The 18,957-nt window shown below is 36.2% G+C and overlaps 1 protein-coding gene across 1 annotated transcript in view; it reads right to left on the reverse strand.

Moving 5' to 3' along the window:
• LOC149936074 (cell adhesion molecule Dscam1-like) overlaps positions 1-18,957 on the reverse strand; it is a 68,334-nt gene that overhangs the window by 47,240 nt on the left and 2,137 nt on the right. The gene's annotated exons all lie outside the window — the stretch shown is intronic.

The raw sequence follows: 18,957 nt of genomic DNA on the forward strand, positions 1-18,957 counted from the left end.
AATAAAGGCAAAGCTCTTAAGAGCGAGGGTTTAGGGATAGAAGTTGCTCTTTACCTCGAGTTTTTTCGAAACCAGTTATAGACTAAAATAGAAGATTTCCTACGTCTATTTAAATGATATCACTGAAATCCACTTGTGGCTTTTTGAATGTTGAAAAGGTTATTTTCAAAATAAAAGTAACTTCTTAAGGTTTCACGTTCAGTTCATGGAAATCATGGCAATCTTTATCATTGAGTTTAACATGCGAAAATTAAAAAAAATCTATGACAGGACCTACACGAAAAATGGCGCCCAACAAAGAAAACGACCGGCAGTAGTTATACATGTACTTGTTACATTTTTAGGTAATTTCTTTTCACTTGTTCTGGGATTTCGGAGTAGGCTAAGAAAAGTAGCCCCACTGTCGAACAGTTCGAGTCGGGCAGTAGCGGCGCCAGGATTTTTGGGGAGGTAGGCCAACCATTTGGAGGCCCCCCAAAATTATGGAGGCCCATCCAACTCAATTTTTTCAATTCCGTCCACGTGGATTATTTCATTTTTTTAAGCAAGTGGTGCAATTTTTGGTTAAAATGGGTACGTCAAAGAAAAGTGACTCGTATCTTTGGAAGGAATAAAAATAGCAGGGTCGTTAAGCAAATCACTCGCATTGAATATTGAAAAATTAATAAATAAATAAATTATTTCGCAAACAGATTACAGAATTTTCTGATATTAAAAAATTTGGAGGCCCATATATTAAATTTCGGAGGCCCCTTAAGGCGACTTTTGGAGGCCCCTACCAAAATTTCCAGTAGGCCCAGGCCTAACCCGGCCTGTTGCTGGCGCCGCTACTGGAGTTGGGGTAAAACGTTTTCCCAAAATGGCTGTTTTTGGTCCTTAATTTTAGCAGATAATTTCTGATAAGCAGACGATTTTTTGACTTACTCTCTTTACTACTGGTTTTAAGGAAGAGTAGAAAGAGTAGAATAGTCTGGAACAAGAATCACAATCGCCGTACAACGAGGCAATGCGGCCTCTGTTCTGAACACTTTTCCGCCGGGCTCCTCACTCGAGGAATGTTTGTTTTCTCTACCATAATTGGTTACATGTTGTTTCAAATAATATTTATTCTTGTACATTATCTTAATAAACCCAAGAGGAAAAAGCAAATAGTTTATGGGGATAGTAAATAAAATCCTTGGAACAGGCAAATAAAACGTTTTAGGGTAAAAAGAGTACACTTTTAGTACGAGAACCGGCGAAAAGAAACCACCTAGTATAAGGCGGATAAGCTTTACTATATAGAGCAAATTAGGTGACTACCTTGAAAATTTTCAATGATCCATGCTTAAGGTTACCGATAGATGTCGCTAACCTCATCAGAAAAAAAAACACCGGAAGCTTGCTCTTAATTACGGTTAACCCACTATTTCAACCCCTTCTAACATAGAGGAACGATTGGGTTTACGCGCGCAAGCTTAGATAAAATATTTCATTGGTCCATGGCCTAATATATAGTGTAGCAGGCCTAGGGCCGTAATTAGGAAACGTGAACACGAATTATTATTATTCTACAAATAACAAAATTTAAAAAGAAATAACTAATATTGTGTTGACAGTTTCTAAACCTAGTCAATACGATAAAACTTGAATAATTCATCTCCAAAAAGTGATTAAATAAAAATGGGAGGATGAAGTGTAATTATTAATATTTTTTTCTAAGCGAAAATGGAGCATTAACATCAGTAAGAGGGAGTGTAACAACGGAAGCCTTCGCGTCACCGTTGCCTCCCCGCGTTAACGGAAGAAAACAGCATTGATTTTCCGGTTCAAAAACAAAACACAGAAGCACAAACCTACAAGCGGCTATTTGCGGAAAACCGAAAATTGAGCAGAAGACATACCTCTAGAGGATATAGATTTGGTCAATAGGCGAAAAGGGTACGTTGCCCTCCCCCCTTAACGCGTCAAAGAACCCCCCACCCCCTTTTCACGTCCGATAATGATCGGTTATTTTGCAAGGAAGGAAGGGAGGAAGCCGGAGCGGCGTGTTGTGTATCGGGGGCGCGCGCCCTGCAGCCAGTTTCAATGACGTTTTTGTTATTAACTTTATCGAGTTAACCGTTAATGTAGGTCAGTGAGTGGACGACAGCGGTCTACATATTTAGACCACGTATAATCGAGGGGACACGTAATTTGGAAGCCTCCAATCTGTTAGTTTCCCCATTAAATTTTAAATGTACGCTACGTCGGATAAATATCAACCCTAATGGCGGCTGCAAGTACACCTTTTTGTAACAAATTCCAAGTTGCGATACTACAGGTAAAGAAAAAAATAATACCTTTTAATACTTTTTATACATATTTAAATATATCTGTGTTACGTTCATTAGAAAAACCAAGAATGTATTTATTTATTCTCAGGGAGAATGAATATGTCGAGACGATCGACGGACACGTTGAGGCCCTAAGGCCGTCACGCTAAGGGGGGGGGGAGGGAAAAAGGAGGCGGTCTTATTTTTTGCGTCCTCGCAGCAGCGTAAATCGCGTCGGAAAACGTAATTTTTAAGAACCAATGAGATTGCAGTATTATTTGATTTTATTAAAGCGGAGGAGCATACCGGGGGGCCCAACGGGTGGAATTAGAGAAACGCTAAAAATAATCTTAACATATTCATTCTCCCTAAGAATAAATAAATAAATACATTCTTGGAAAAACTATTACATATTTTATCACTACTAATATTAATAGGATTGCTTTTCTATTTTTAATTGATTACTTTGAATGAGAACGTTAACGTTTTCACCACTTTTTAAAATTTACAATTAATTTAAGACATTCAGATATAGAAAATAGTCAGTCTAATTCACGATTATACGAAGCTTAGCTCCAAGTTCGTGCCAACGAATTTTGGGTTCTCTAACGCTATCGATTACACGGATTCCATAATCTCATCCGAAGCCCCCAAAGCACATATTTACCATATAACTAACACCGTACTTTTCTGGTAATATTTACGTAAGTTAATATAGTAACTGGCCATAATAGTGTTATGGAACGATTCTCGTTCAGGTAATTATGGCCAAGGTCATTAGCCTAATTGCCGTATATCGTTACGTCCATGGATCATCAAACCTAACACGTGATTAAGAAGAGACTCCATACAAAGTCTGCTTAATGTTTTGAAGAACGGCATGGATTATGTCAACGACTTTGGTTTAAAAAGGCAAACTTTGCAAATATCGGATATTTGCGAGTCAATAGACTAGTCGATGTTCGAACACAATTAGAGATACAACTAGTGTTCCTAATTGAAACACGATGAGAATTGACGTCGCGACTCGGTTATCGATGACGGATCAACACCTATTGTCTCTTTCCCAGACAACCCGCTTGTCAATCATTAACTCAACCCAGCACAACTCAATAGGTTAAAATTAATAATAAAATATTTCAAAGAAGGAACACATGGAATTTTAATAAAACTTTTTATTACTAAAAAGCCACAGCAAGCTTTCGACCGTCCAAGCATTCTTCATCAGACATACTAAATTAAAACGTTTACATAAAACATACCGACATCATAGCTTATTTTTTACAAAGGTGCATTAATTTATCTATTATTTGTAATCACGCCCCAAAACTTGGCCTCTCCAAAACCCTCCTCTAAATTTAAACCCCCTCCCACCTTTTTTTGCTATAAAAACACGTTCAATAAACTTACGTTTAAAATAATCTGACTCAGAATACATTATTTCTAGGTTATCCCAGTCAATTTCATGTTTATAATCATTTTCTAATAAATGTTTGGCAATACTATTTAGAGTGTCTTTTTTATTCCAGGCATATTTATGTTCTTTTAACCTGGTTTTTACTGATCTTTGGGTTTCCCCAATATAACAGTTATTGCACGTTTTACAATTAATTTTATAGACAACACCTTTTTAATCTAACATTGGTAGAAATCTCCGCAAAACCATTTGAAATAAATAAAATAAAATAAACTTTTAAAATTTCAATTCGCGTTTCGCACGCTAAAATCCGTTCGACAAAAAATAGTCCAAAACGCCTAGGACGTAAATTACGACCGCAGCGGATGTGTTCAGGGTGAAGTTGATTTACAGGGTTTGACCTACTAATGGATATTTTTTGTACGGGACCTCTGTAGAAAGTGTCACGCACGCGATACGCGGATGAGCTTAATTCTGAAAACAATTTATTACACTCCTATGTACGATAAGCGGAAAAGGGCTGGGAAACACGTTTATTATTGGAAAGAATCGACACGTACCACAACGAACTTTACTTGAATATCACCAAAAAATATTACTAACGGACACGAAGCACTTTAGCCGAGTGAAATTGCTTACGCGAGCCCAATTCGAGGGTTAGTTAAATCTCTGTTTTTCCGAGCAACACCTGGCTTCCAAAAGCCGTGTTCTACCTAATCAGGAAAAATCTTGGCGGAGACCTCAAAGAAAGAATCAACTTGGTGTGAATACGCAGCGTGTTTGGCGGCAAAATAAAAGAGACACACACACACACCCACACACACACACCGAGAGAGAGAGAGAGAGAGAGAGAGAGAGAGAGGGAGGGAGAGAGAGAGGGAGAGAGGGGGTTATTAATGGGGAGCAGTCCCATACCAGCTTGATAATGAATCTAATCTATATGCCTTTTCGTGCGTACGCTAGACGAACTAAAATCAAACGTGAACAAAGACCATTTATTATTCCAACATGCGTTTGCGTAGGAAGCCTTCTCTCGTTGTATTCCGTAGCGTGTTCTCGAACGATTAACAGCGTTTTTATGTCGATAAACAAAGGCACAACCTCCGCGTGTCTATTTATAGAGAGAAAACAACTTTTGCTTTACAGGAATTTTTTTCACGTTTTTATCTTAATCTATCCTGGATGCATCTATGTGCCTTTAAGAAGAAATGAGTTTCAGAAAAAACAATTGCAAATAGATTTATGGAGATAAGATAATTGTATTAATTTTTAATGAGTACCATTATGAAAAACGATTAAACTTTAAAATTGCTTCAATACTAATTTTTTATCTGTCGTAATTCGAACTTAAATTTAATTGATTTTAGGTATAGACAATCTGGCTAAAAATTTCTAAAAAAATAATTAACCTAGATTATAAAATATGAAATATTTAATAAACGTCTCACACGTTTCGAGTTTAAATAACTTGTATTTGTATAAATAATCTCAAGCAAAAAAAACCATAATTATGGGTAGGTTGCGACATTAAATTTATGAACTTCCTTTACGTCATCATTTCTATTTGCAACGTCTATGGGTATATACAAAAGCATTTAGGCTATTTTTAAACCATGCAATAGTGGAACGACACTACTTCCCATGGCTATCTATCTGCGTTTTAATTATATTTAATTGTATCCTTTCATACCAAGCGATAACCACAATTTATTTTCATAACTTTTTGCACTTAATGGACCTTCTGAAAACCGAATCGTTTCTGTTTTGACTGATATGAAATAAAAAAAACATAAACCATTAAAACCCTTTAAACTCGCAGTTGTTGGTAGTGATTGTTAAAGCGAAGTTTAAATTCAAACATGATAATTTTAAAATATGGTTGTCACAAGTTGCTCCTCCTTCATGCCAATAAATATAATCCTTTTTAGTAAATTTAATTTATTAATTAATCTTCCATTAAGGTAAGCCAAAGCCCACTTCCGGTCACTAAACAATTGCCTATCTTTACATGGCATCGTCATCTATATCGCCTTAGAGACAACTACGCAATCACAGTAGACATATATACTCAGTGGCTACTTTGTAAAGGGATGAATTCTAGTAAAGTTTGGAGAAAGATCAATAATTTTTGGCAGAAATCCTAATTAGACCGAAAAGTGGGGTGGCGGAGTGGTTTTCACTTTCACCTCGCAGCAAGAGTAGTCGGGTTCTATCTCAGCAGCTTGCGGCCCTGGGTGAAAACTCGGAACTACTCGTTCTGAGAAGAGTTTGTAAGCTATCTCCCCAATGGTTAGAGGTGTTTTCCGCCGAGTTCTTCAGTTTTTCCTTTCCATAAAATCTTTTAGAGGTTAACGGCAATAGCGTAAGATAATCAAGGCTCCCTTTAGTTTGAATTAGGCGCATGTATTCAGCACAAGACTGGTGTGGGAGAAATCAAAATTAGGATCTACGCTACCTGGCGGAGAAAAAGAGCAAATCCTCCCAATCCCCCTCACCTATACTACCTCTTGCCATCAACAAAGCAGTTTCCGGTAGCATACAATGGGGGATTTGTGTATAAGCTTCAGTTTTTCACCATCAGGTGGATTCATGTAGCCTTGATATTCTTATGGTTAAAGTTAGTGTAAGGAGCTGTTGGCTCGCGAGGCATGAAGGGCTTGCCACCACCCTCCTACGCAATTTCCCCGGTCACCTGGGATAGAATCATTGAAAGTCGCTAGATGACTTGGGCCTATGTTGTAGCCTTGGGTATTAGCCTAGCTGATTATTATTTAAAAAAATGTTATCCGCATGGGTATATTGCGAAAAAAATGAAATAGTATTTTTCAAAATAAAGAAATATCATAATTTGATTTTGTTACCAAGCGGCTTATAATAATTATAAGAGTAATAAGCTAGGCTAATAGTCAAGACACCACATTAGGTCTAAGTAATCAAGCGACTTTTAAAGCCATTAATTCAGGTGGTCAGATTATAATGCGTAGAAGGGTGGTGGCAAGCCATTTATGCCACGCGAGCTAACAGCTCCCTACACTTACTATAACCGTTAACCTCTACAACTTTTTATGGAATGGAGAAACCGAAGAGATCGGGGGAAAACCCCTTTAATCCATGGGGAGAGAACTTTCAAACTCAACGCAAAAGGACGACGACTCTACCCCCCGATAACAATTTAAAAGACATCCATTCACTTAATTACGTAAAAGGACTTATGGTATCCTCAATTATAATAGCACCATTAGTCTTAATATGATTAAATAAATTTAGGTTTGGCCAGTTTTTGGCAGAAGTATATTTTTCCAGGCTATAGGCCCCGAATAAGATGGCTTAAGACTGCTTAATCCGGTTTTTTAGAAGCTTGATTAAATTATATTAAAATCCCTAAGAAACTTAATAATAATATTAGGTAGTCTTTAGCGTCATAAAGAAGATATTTACTGGATTTAATTAACTGTTTTCCAACGTGAATTTCTATAATAATGAACTTTATATCAAACACGACGATAAAGTGTTGAGTTTTATCATCCCTAGACGCAGTGTGCTTTTAGGGTCAGAATTCAATATCGTATAAAAATATATACATTTAATGTATTTAAAAATTAAAGGAAAGCTTTGGTTAATTAATTTGAACGGATTTTTTTTTTATCAAATACAATTTTGAAATATATATTACTTCCGTAGAAATTAATACTTGCAGAAATGTATAGTAACTAGATTCTACAAATTTCAAACTTTGGAATACTGTCTTTATTTTTAGATATTTGACATAGACATTAATAATGTTAAACTAGGGGTAAATTGGAGCATACAATGGCGCTAATTACGTTAAAAAAATATTAATATAACACGCACTTCACTACTTTCTAGATAGTAGTGAAGTACGTGTTCGATCTTTGGCCTGATGTAACATTTGGAAAATATTATTTTTCAAGGTAATGTGATAACGTTTTTAAATCGAATTTTAAAGGTTTTGTCATTAAATATCCTAGATTGTTTCTTTAAGCCTCTATTAAATTAAAACTGATAATATTAATGTATTCGGATAGTTTTTGGAAACGCTTATGACATTTAAAGTAAGATTCAGACAAATATAAATGTATAAGCAGCAATTATACACATCAAATCAGGTGGCTTTTCATTAGAACCTAAGCAGGATATTTGAAACTAACTTCAAAACTCGAATTAAGTTTCGTGATTTCATAACTTAATTTTTGTTTTAATTCATTTTGTTGTAAGATTTATTTAGACCAATCAAAGAAACAACGTGCAATGTAAACGAAATGCCTGTTTTATGATATTTTGAGGTTTAACCGTTAAAGAACCTTAAGCGCATGTAAATAACTTGGAAAATGCTGAAAATATATGAATTCGGAGGACCTACAACAAAACCAAAATATTCGAAAACTAAGAAATAAACAAAACAAGCAATAGTTTTTAAGATAGCGATTGTACAGGATGCGATTTTAGTTAAGGATGGTACAAAAAAAATTCAAAATACCAGGTCGGGTCGGCGACGCGATTTATTAAATCCATACGTAATATAATAGATTTTGAAAGTTTTTTTATTGCAAAATCATACTTTGAACATAAAATTATTAATAACTAGTGTCATACGTGAAAGCGCAAGAATGATTCTGCGTTTGCTTGCTGAACAATTTAAAGTTTTGAGATTGTTATATCCTAAATTTGTAGAGTGCATTGATTTAATGTTATTAAGAAAGCTCTCTTTGATAAACATTTTAAACATCAATAGATTTCAGTTAAACAAATATTTAACCGAGTTGAGTACATTATATTAAGTGCTCCTCAATAAAAGGTTAAACATCAGTAGATTTTAAATTTAAAGTTTTAATGAATATTTTAACACATTTCAGGACGATAGCTTGTTTTAAACTTCCCTCTGTAAGACTCTAGATTTTTGATGTCCAATTCAACCCCGTAATGTATTTATGAGAAAACATTTCCACAAAGTTAACCATATTATACAGCTCAGTATCCTAATTTTTGTTTGTATGGGATCAAATGAAACAAAACGGAAATTTCCATTTGTTTGAAAATGTTAAATATCATAAGCCCACGCCTAGAAATATAATTTTAAATTTTGGGATGCGTGAATACCTAATACCTAGATAGTTTTAATGTGTTAAAAAAATTATTCTAATCAGTTAATGTTTACTATGATAAAGGCAGACAAATAGTTCAGTTATCTTCAATAATAAACAAGAAGAGATATTAAATTGGGCCTTTTTTAAATAACTCAAAATTTAGCTTTCCATATTGAAATACGATTGGTTTTATGGTTCCTTAAAGTGAGAGGTAAGTTGTGAACGGCCTCTTAGGTCGAAGTTATATTTTTGAAAAGCTATTATACTAAATAAGGCTCGTAAAAAAATAAAATTTTATCTCTTTCTCTTTCGGTTAGATTGATGCTCCTATTCCAGAATGAGCCCTTCTACAACGTCGTCCAGAAATATCGCTACCAATTTAAGCGTCACGCCGATGGACGACGAATTATCTATGGCTATGTCAAACTTCTACGAAGCGTTCTCCACGATGGAGATTGCGATTTTTCTTATCTTCTAAAACCTGGATTCTAGAGATTGCGCTTTTCCAACACTGACTTTTCAATTCTGTCGCGGAGGACGAATCGAAAACCTACTCGATTCGCTTATTAATAATTTACGAAAGTAATGGAAGATTGATTCGCAATAAACAAAACAGATCAAAACACTACACTGAATAATGATTATTGCATACATTGCAGTCATAAAGAGTTTTGTTCTCATAAATAATATAAATAATATAAACAATGAATAGAATTTAATGCAAATTCATCTACGGAAGACGCTCGGCATCGTACTAAACGAAGTTGGCCCAAGGATACGCGATTTACTCCTACATTTTCAGGACTTTCTCGTAAGCCTCATAAATACGCCTATATCTCGGTAGATTAATATACCGCACGAAGCTGACAAATTGTTTCTTAAACAGAGCCCACGAAAGCAGCTGTCGAGTTCTCATAAGTGACACAAATGACTGTATCGTTCTTCGAGTCACGTCATCGAAAGTTTTTGCCGTTGCACTCTGAATATCAAACGAGGGGACATCAAAGAGCGACTCGTTCGTTCTTTCAGCTCGGACACAACAGAGCTATATTAACATTCAGTATAGTTTCAAACCGTGTTAGTGGATGCTCTAACCTCTCGCTTCTAACTACGACTTTTTAAAAAATAAATTTATTCCTAATATAGCAATTGTCCACGTGTAATAATAGCAATAATAGTTTTAATAAACTATCTTGCATATTATTGTTTAATAATTACCATATGTAACATAGTCATTCATAAGTATGCATTTGCAGATAATTTCCATAGAAACAATTAATACAATTTCCCACGGAATATACAATTAGTATATGAAAAATTCTTATAATTATTATGCTATTGAAAAACGTTACCATGGCAATACAATCTCGTGATACCATAGATTTCCAACGCCAAAAACAAGCGGAGAATTATGGCACGCCAAACGAGACATAATTATGTTTGAGTCTCGTGGAGAGACGTTTTAGTTAAAAGTGCCTCGTGGAGACGTTATAGCGGTAAATTTCTTCTCGTGGAGAGACGTTATAGCGGTAAATGTCTCGTGGAGAGACGTTATAGCGGTAAATGTCTCGTGGAGAGACGTTATAGCGGTAAATGTCTCGTGGAGAGACGTTATAGCGGTAAATTTCTTCTCGTGGAGAGACGTTATAGCGGTAAATGTCTCGTGGAGAGACGTTATAGCGGTAAATGTCTCGTGGAGAGACGTTATAGCGGTAAATGTCTCGTGGAGAGACGTTATAGCGGTAAATGTCTCGTGGAGAGACGTTATAGCGGTAAATGTCTCGTGGAGAGACGTTATAGCGGTAAATTTCTTCTCGTGGAGAGACGTTATATGGGGTAAATGTCTCATGGAGAGACGTTATAGCGGTAAATTTGTCGCGCCCCTTAGATGTAAAAAGAACGTTCCGCCCCGAGCTTTGGCCTTACAGTGCCAATCGCATGCGCGCCTTGAGCATTCCAAGTGAGCGTATCTATAGTATCTTAGTTTCACCGTTAGGTTAATGGATAAAATATACTTATTTAATATTATAATTACATATTGTAATGTATTAGCCGAATAGCAAATGATTAAAATTAATTCAATTTAATCTTCAATAACAGAACTAACGAACAATCTAGGATGTAATTAAAAAAAACAAAGCACTTTTATTTCAATCGTTGTCCAAAATACAAACTAATTCACAAGAGTTGAATAATAAGTAAGTTTATACATTGTTTCAGAAGAAATTACGGGGGGAATTACTTTGGCGAGGCGTAACTTTCCTCAGATTTTGGCGCCAAAACGGTTGGGCGTGAAATCGCAGATGAATACACTGTATAAAGAACAGCCAACAATGGCAAAATCCGATTTTTAAACAGCCCTTTTTATTTGTGTTTGCGTAAATTTCGGTAACATGACCAATATTTCGTTTTATCTTGAAAACTATAGTCACCCGAAGTTAAATTTCAATTTATTTATACGTCTATTACTATTAAAATTTATTAACTCTCGATTAACTCTAACCAATACCAACTTTTGTGTTATTCCGGATACTTTATTTGCTAAATGTATATGTATATTTTACTTATACATTATAGCATACGGAATTATTAGGTATTTTAATCTTTACTTTAACGGTGATATATTAATACGTAACTCAATGTGTAAAATTATTATTAATGTAGGCCTATGGTATGGCTACTCTAGAATCGTTTCATGTCTTAATATGGCCTTCAATTTCTCATGTAATCGCGAGTCCAACTCTGCCTGGAAAAATATTTTTCTAATATGAATTCTGCCGTAATTACCACTTAGTGCCTGCACGATTTTACCAACCTTGATCAAAAACTCCGCCACCGTTATCGCTGCCCTTGTGGTGCTTTTTGTAAACTTAATGTCTCGTGGAGAGATGTTATAGCATAAAATCTTCTCGGCGAGAGACGTTATAGCGTAAAACCTTCTCGGGGAGAGATGTTTTAGCGTAAAAATCGTCTTAGGAGTGTCGCCTTCTAGCGGCTTATTTTTGAGGCTCTAGAAGTGGGGTTTTTGAAACTGAAACTGCATCGTAGGGTCAAACTAAAATATAATACAATCATCAATTTAGGTTATATTGCACGTTAATTAGAAGCGAAGCTAATTTTTTCGACGATCTTTTCTGACAGTACAGAAAGATGTAGGCGGGTTTATTTGAAAAATTGTTAAGGTGAAATTTGCCTTTAACTAATTGAGCTGCATACGCTAGAACACAATTTTGCCGTTAGAGCTTTTACAGCCTAATTATTATTTGTAAAATATTAATGTAAAATTTTAGCTTCTTATCATTTCTGTATAATTAATTAATTATAATTTATATTTTGGGTTTTCAATATTAAATGGTTAAAGTCATTTTTGTCATAGTGAAGTTATAAATAAATTTTTGTAAATTACGAAAATCTGATGAAACTTGTATTAACATTCCGCGCCTGGATTAGCAAAATCCTTTTTATATAGTCTTTGTAGCTTGGTGCCTGAAATAAGGATATATTTTTAAAGCTGTAAACGTTAGGCCTAAATCGGAGGTCGGGATTTCGTTATTCTAAAATTGTATTTTTATTACACGTTTTGTACTTGCTCACTCGCACACAGCCATTTTCTGGTCTAAAGCGAAATTTTGGATTGAAGTTGGCTGTTTCAAAGAGGGTTGCCTGTACAACTAAAAGATAAAATCTGGCAGGCGTGGAACAGTAAATTTAATCAGCGATTTCCGGTTTTACGCCGCGGGCGGGATGGAATTGTGATGAAACATTTATTGAAAGACCTATTATCCCAAAACTTTCGCTATTGGGAAGGCCGGCCTTCGGCCGCGCCCCAGCTAGTTGCATTGATCGTTTTATTTGTAAAACCCCGTACACCCATTAAAACCCATTGTATCCCTATAGAAATAACCATATACCACTATAAAAACCCAGTAGGCCATTTAGAACTTTTATAACGCCTGTACCCTAGAAATTCCGAGTAATCCTATAAGAAACCCTTTAGACTCTCCAGACGTATACCGCAAGTTTTGCGTACAGCTGTTTGAGGCCCGGGGTATTTTTTTGTCGTGGACCCATTAAGTTACAGATTTAGTACTACCAAAGGCTGTACTCATTTTTGTACTCCCGTAATCGGTTGTCAGATTTTTAGGAACTCCCGTAATCGGTGTACAGATTTTTAGGAAGTGGTTAGCTCCTCGTGCGGCAGTGGCGCACCCAGTTATATTTTCTGGGGGTGGGTGCAATGAGTCCCCAAACCTTCTATTTGCACCCCCCCCCCCCCACTCAAGTCCAGAAAAGAGTTCCCAAGTTATCATAATTTGCACCCCCCCCCTCGAATTCCTTCGCTGGGTCTTGCCCCCTCTGCGCGGTCCTGTGGGGACTTTGGTCATGCTTTCTTCTTATCCTTGGGGGGGGGGAGAGGCTGCCCCCTTGGGTGCGCCTTTGGGGTGGGCCAAATTGGGCGTGCTCGGCGACATATAATTGAAAAGTAAATGTACAGTTCAATATATGGAGCGTTAAAATGTAACAAGGGGCTTTCATTTTCGTTTGCTTAAACAAAGTTTCCACACCTAGTATGCTCTAGTCTCTAGAACTTGAAAAAACTAGTAAATGTTGAAAATGTGATTAAGCGTTTTGCGAAGTCGGAAAATCGCAATCTAGAATTTGTGTTAAAAATTGTTAAAATAATCAATCACAACCAATCAAGGTTTTAGATACTAGGCTAACAACTAAACTCTGTATGTAGTAGTCATCAAATAAATATTTCAACAACTTGAAAAATTGCCAAAAACTTACAAGTATTCTAGGGGGGGGGGGGGGAGGTTGATCGCCCACATAGTTATCATGTAATTTCACTGGACAAACTGAAAGGTTACAAAATAGAGGCTTTAGTACTTCATTTTCCGAAGATCCAAGATCTCGTAACTTTGGAACTAAACCTTGCAATTTTAGGTCTCTCCGTAGGGCATCTAGTCATTTTTTCAAAGTCTACTAGTTCTGTTTTATGATGCTTTGGTTGATTTTCTGGCATGCATACGATTAGGCAGGTCAGTGGCGTACCTAGGGGGGGGGGGCGGGAGGGGCGGTCCGCCCCGGGCGGCACTTTCTAGGGGCGGCATTTTTCACTCAAGAAAAAAATTCGTGTTTCTAGTAATGGTTAACGTTTAGTCTTTTCGCGTAGTGAGTAGGCCCGGATTTAAGGGTAGGCATCCTAGGCACGTGCCTAGGGGCCCCCACAAAAAAGAGGGCCCCCACAAAAATTAAAAAAACAATTCCAAAGGATTGAAAAAACCCAAAAAAACAATAATTTCACAAGATTTCTCGAGACTTAACTACGGCCCTGGGGAGTTCCAGAGGGCCCCTTTTTAGTTCATTTTATAACCATGATTTTATTTTATTCTATCACGGCACAAATTAAGGTTTTCAGTCCTTAGGAAAAGATTTTTCGATAAATCGGGGATAATTATAAATTACGAAAGTATAAGCATATGTAACATAATTACTCATAAGTATGCTACTAGCTCTATTTCTTCACTAACGGTTTGTTTCACAGATATTGCGTCATCCGTACCCTACGTAATATTTGACGTCATATTTGATGTCATTCTTGACGTCATCGAATCTCAAATGCCGATAATGCCATCGCACAAATAGCTCTACGTCTGATAAACCAACGGCTTGCCACCACCCTTCTACGCATTGTAACCCGGCCGCCGGTTTAAAGGCATTATAAGTCGCTAGATGACTTGGGTCTAAGGTGGTGCCTTGGGTATTAGCCTAGCTGATTATTATTATTAATATTATTATTATTTTTAGTTTTGCGTTTGTAGAGTGTTTATTGTATGAGTTTAAATGTTGTTATAATTTCCTAACTTTAAAACGCTAAAATTGTAGGCTGAGCTCCGGCCCTGTGTCCGAGCCGCCCTGTTATAAAAGGGTGTTTAACTACGGCAACTAATAAACCTGTAAGCCTGTAAACAAACCGGTTTGAACAACCAAGGCTTAGGAGCTAAAATGAACTACAATATAGTGTCAAGTTGTTGTTAATGTAATTAATTTGCAAATTAATGAAGTTCTCGGAGACTCACCTTCTAAAATAAATTTGCATTGTCAAATAAAAGAAGCAGGTTTATTGGAAAAAATAGTTGAAATTCAGGTTGACCTTTTCTGGTGCATCTATAAGGTTGGAGTCTTTGCAGATTCTTTTGAGCCTAGGCCTAACTCATCTAAGCTAGGTATGTTTTTTAATCACGCTGGTGGAATATCCCACTTATTGGTCATTTTCCCAACCTTTTATTTTTCTAAATTACTCACTATTTAACTTCATCCGCACAAACCGAGCGAGTTTATAAATTTCAATAAAGCTACATTGGGCTGACTAAAATTTCGACACCGAAAATTCCTTCTCAATTTAAAGGTTTTCCCTACATATGTTGGTAGCTAATAGTGTGACTCCCAAAATTACTAAGATGAATAAAAAGGTTAAAATCTAACGTAGTCCACCTTTTTACTGGTTCGTGGTGAAACAAACCGTTAGTGAAGATTTTTGAATGGAATAAAGGTAAAGTGGCATACTTATGAGTAATTATGTTACATATGGTATAAGTATTATCCAAGTTATTAAATACGAATTTTACTTTCCTGAGTCCGGCGGCTACTAACGTAGTAATAACCGTAGATAAATGTTCGTCGAAGTTTTAGCCGATCGTGCAGGGGCGTAGGAACCAGGGGGGGGGGGGGGGCAATGGGGCAATGGCCTAGAATTTTGCTAGGAGGGGCAGCTAATGTTATTGCCTCCTGCCCCCCTCCAACCTTTTGGTCAGTTGAATTCTTCAAAAGGCTCAAATTCTCATTTTAAAAGCATATAAATTATAAAGCTTATAGAACCTCAACTGTGTTTAGATTTCAGTCTTTTCCCGCCAATTTTCACAGTAGTAAAAAGTAAACATGCATTCGTAGAAGCTACACCATTGAGTTGGGAATATTATAATACGTGTCTACGTACGCTATGATGGGAAAATATAATTTTAAAACCTTTATATCACGAAAATCGAAACACGTGCAAACAATTTTGTTCGTTTTAAATACGTTTATCACATCTTAACGAATTATGAGTTCTACTTTACTTCACTTTAACTTACATTGTTAGACTGCCTTGAAATCAGCGTTGCCAGACGTACAATAATTATTGTACAAAACAATAATTTTAGGTTAAAATTTTGGTCGTACCATGGACGCTGTATCTTTAAAGATACAGCGTCCATGGTTTTACCATAATGTTAGGCTTGTACAATATTGTACGCTTATTTACAATAATATTATATTATATACTTAACATGGCGTTTTGGCTCTTTTGGAAATTGGGAGGGACGGCAAATTCATGATCCGCCCCGGGCGTCAAAGGGTCTAGGTACGCCACTGAGGCAGGTTCTAGGAAGGAATTTCCAAAGGTCTTAAACAATGTGGATTCTGCTTGAACTGATCTGTTAATAATTTCATGATAAAAGAACTACTACATTTTTATTAAATACTCCAGCGTAACATTGTCTTACCTTTATTGGCTTCAGGAATAGCTTTTTAATTTTCCTTTCTAAAATACGAAAATCAAACAACTATCGTTTTACTATGCGTCTTTCCCATTTTCAATGCAACTTCCCAAGCCTTAGCTAATTTTGGTAGCTTTGAATGAAAACGATGAAACCGCATACCTTCCATGGTACCGTTGTCATTACAACCATACAAAGTAACAATTTTTAAGATAAAAGGTCTCTTAAAACGACCTAAATTTGATTTAATATTAGATTGTTACGAACGAAATAAACCTAAACGTACGAAATCTTGAATCTACACTATTATGTCGTCTGATTTGTTTCCTTTAGATCGCGCCATCTTGGAGCGACTGACGCGCCACCTTTTATTTCTTTTATTTCAAATTTACCGCTATAACGTCTCTCCACGAGACATTTACCGCTATAACGTCTCTCCACGACAAGAAATTTACTGCTATAACTTCTCTCCACGAGACTCAAACATAATTCTGTCTCGTTTGGCATGCCATAGAGAATGTAGCGTGTTTTAAAAATCCGCTTGACTAACTTTCTATCTCTAAAGTGAATGCCACGTTTTTCGTCACCGATTTAGTGACGTAATTTACGTCAAATCCTCTGAACATGGTTTAATTAAAAACATTATGGCATATTTATGAGATATCATGTTACATATGATATTACCAAACCTTCAAATACAACTCTAGGAATAATCTATAATTCATTAAATAAAAATAAATAATGGAGAATTTGCTAGTTTCAATAACATTACCGCCATCTATCGGTTTCAAAAAATTTGCGCTGAAAAAGACCGAGTTCTTAAAATTAGTCTCGAGCAAAAGTACCATCCTGGCCAATTGCGATAAAATAAAAGCGCGTGTCAAATTTATTGAAGTTGGCTCTACTTGTGGTTTTTCAATATACCTATATAGACATTATTGAAACTGGCGCATTCAACATTTCATTTTACATCTCCCAAACAACGTTCTACAAAATACATTCATTATAAACTAAAAATACCACAAATGGTTTTTGAAAATGACCCGCGCAATTCCTCAAATATAATCGTTTATAATAAAACCGTTCATAGAAGGCATTTTTAAAACTACATAGACTAGACTTACAAGTAAGGGCTGGTTTTCACTAGGACAGAAATGCGAGGGCGGACGCAAAAATATTGTATTAGGCCTAACGGAGATTTTTGCGTCGAAGCTAAAACTAGGCCTAAAGCGCCTGATGTCGTTACAACTGGTGCCATCATTACCAAAGTTCAGCCTATAAATACGAGGCACCTACCTACTGCACCTATGCCCTAAGTTATACGGGTAAAAATAGAAGGCGGCCTGTGTACGATAGAGATACAACATCGATCAAACAAAGGGGAGGGGGTGCTTGGAAGAGAGGTTTTGGCTGTGGTCTATATCGTGGAAAAGCTACATTTAAAACCACCAACATCGGTTTGGGAGAAAAAGTGAAGCGCGATGGACCTTCATAAATTTCGTGAAAAATCGATGCAACCCGGGGCTTGGCTGGAGTGTAGCAACGTATGGGGCGGGTATAAAGAAGGCATTACTCAGGATTCAAGCTAGGGCCGGAAACAAGCAGCCAGTATAAACGAGATTAATACGACGATATTGAATTTCAAACCGCGCTGCGAGGCAAAAGGTTTACCTTTTTAAAATCTCTGACACTGATTTGGTCTAACTGGGAATTTATTGGCCAACCTAAAGCCATATTTTTATCCCGTTACGATATTATATGGAAACCCCCACGAGGTTGATAATCTTGTTTGCAAAAACCACTTCTATATCGTCGAGAATATAAGTTAATGCTAGCGGCGTATCGCGTACGTTTCTGTTTCTCCCGTATAAGGCTTCGACGCGGAAATAAAGGGTTTAAAGTAGTTCGCCAAATTTGGGGGATGGAATAATTTAAGGACCTTTAAAAGGGCTTGCATTCCGAATTGGAAAGTTAAAAAAAAGAATTTAAATCATATTTTAGGCACCCATTTTAAAACCACTAATTTGTTTATATTTGGTTCTAATGGTAAGATAATTATAATTATTATATTAAAATTATATTTTTTAATAAAATAAATATGACAAAGAGTTTAATAAACTTTTTAAGGTTTTTTACTGCTTTATTCCGGTGTATTTGAAACAGTTTTAAAAAATGTATCATGTTTTTATTTTAAAGCAAGGTTACATTATTTCAAAATAAACGCCAACTGTTTGGTTCAACACGTTCGGGAAAAAATCGTTGAGCTATTCTGAGAGCATTATAAATTTCACAAACTTTGACTCCAAATATTTACGCATATGAATAATTTATTGTCACTCCACATCCAACAGAGACTAACTTTATATTCATCGCACGTCCTTAAATTTAGTACCTTCGAAAACTAGCGAAAGTAACGAAGCTACTTATTACAATTTCCGCTACATTGACAAAGAGAAAATTAAGCCATTTGTATACGATAATGAAATAGATCGGTATAATATCAAAAGAGCAGAAACATTCGCTTCGACAATGGAGACCGAAGTACGTCTTAATACATTAAGGAACAGATCTCCTAATTTCCCGTCAGTAGGAACTTCCTA

Source organism: Leiobunum rupestre, chromosome 7 (assembly GCF_980474605.1).
Source record: "Leiobunum rupestre chromosome 7, qqLeiRupe1.1.hap1, whole genome shotgun sequence".
NCBI lineage: Eukaryota > Metazoa > Arthropoda > Arachnida > Opiliones > Sclerosomatidae > Leiobunum > Leiobunum rupestre.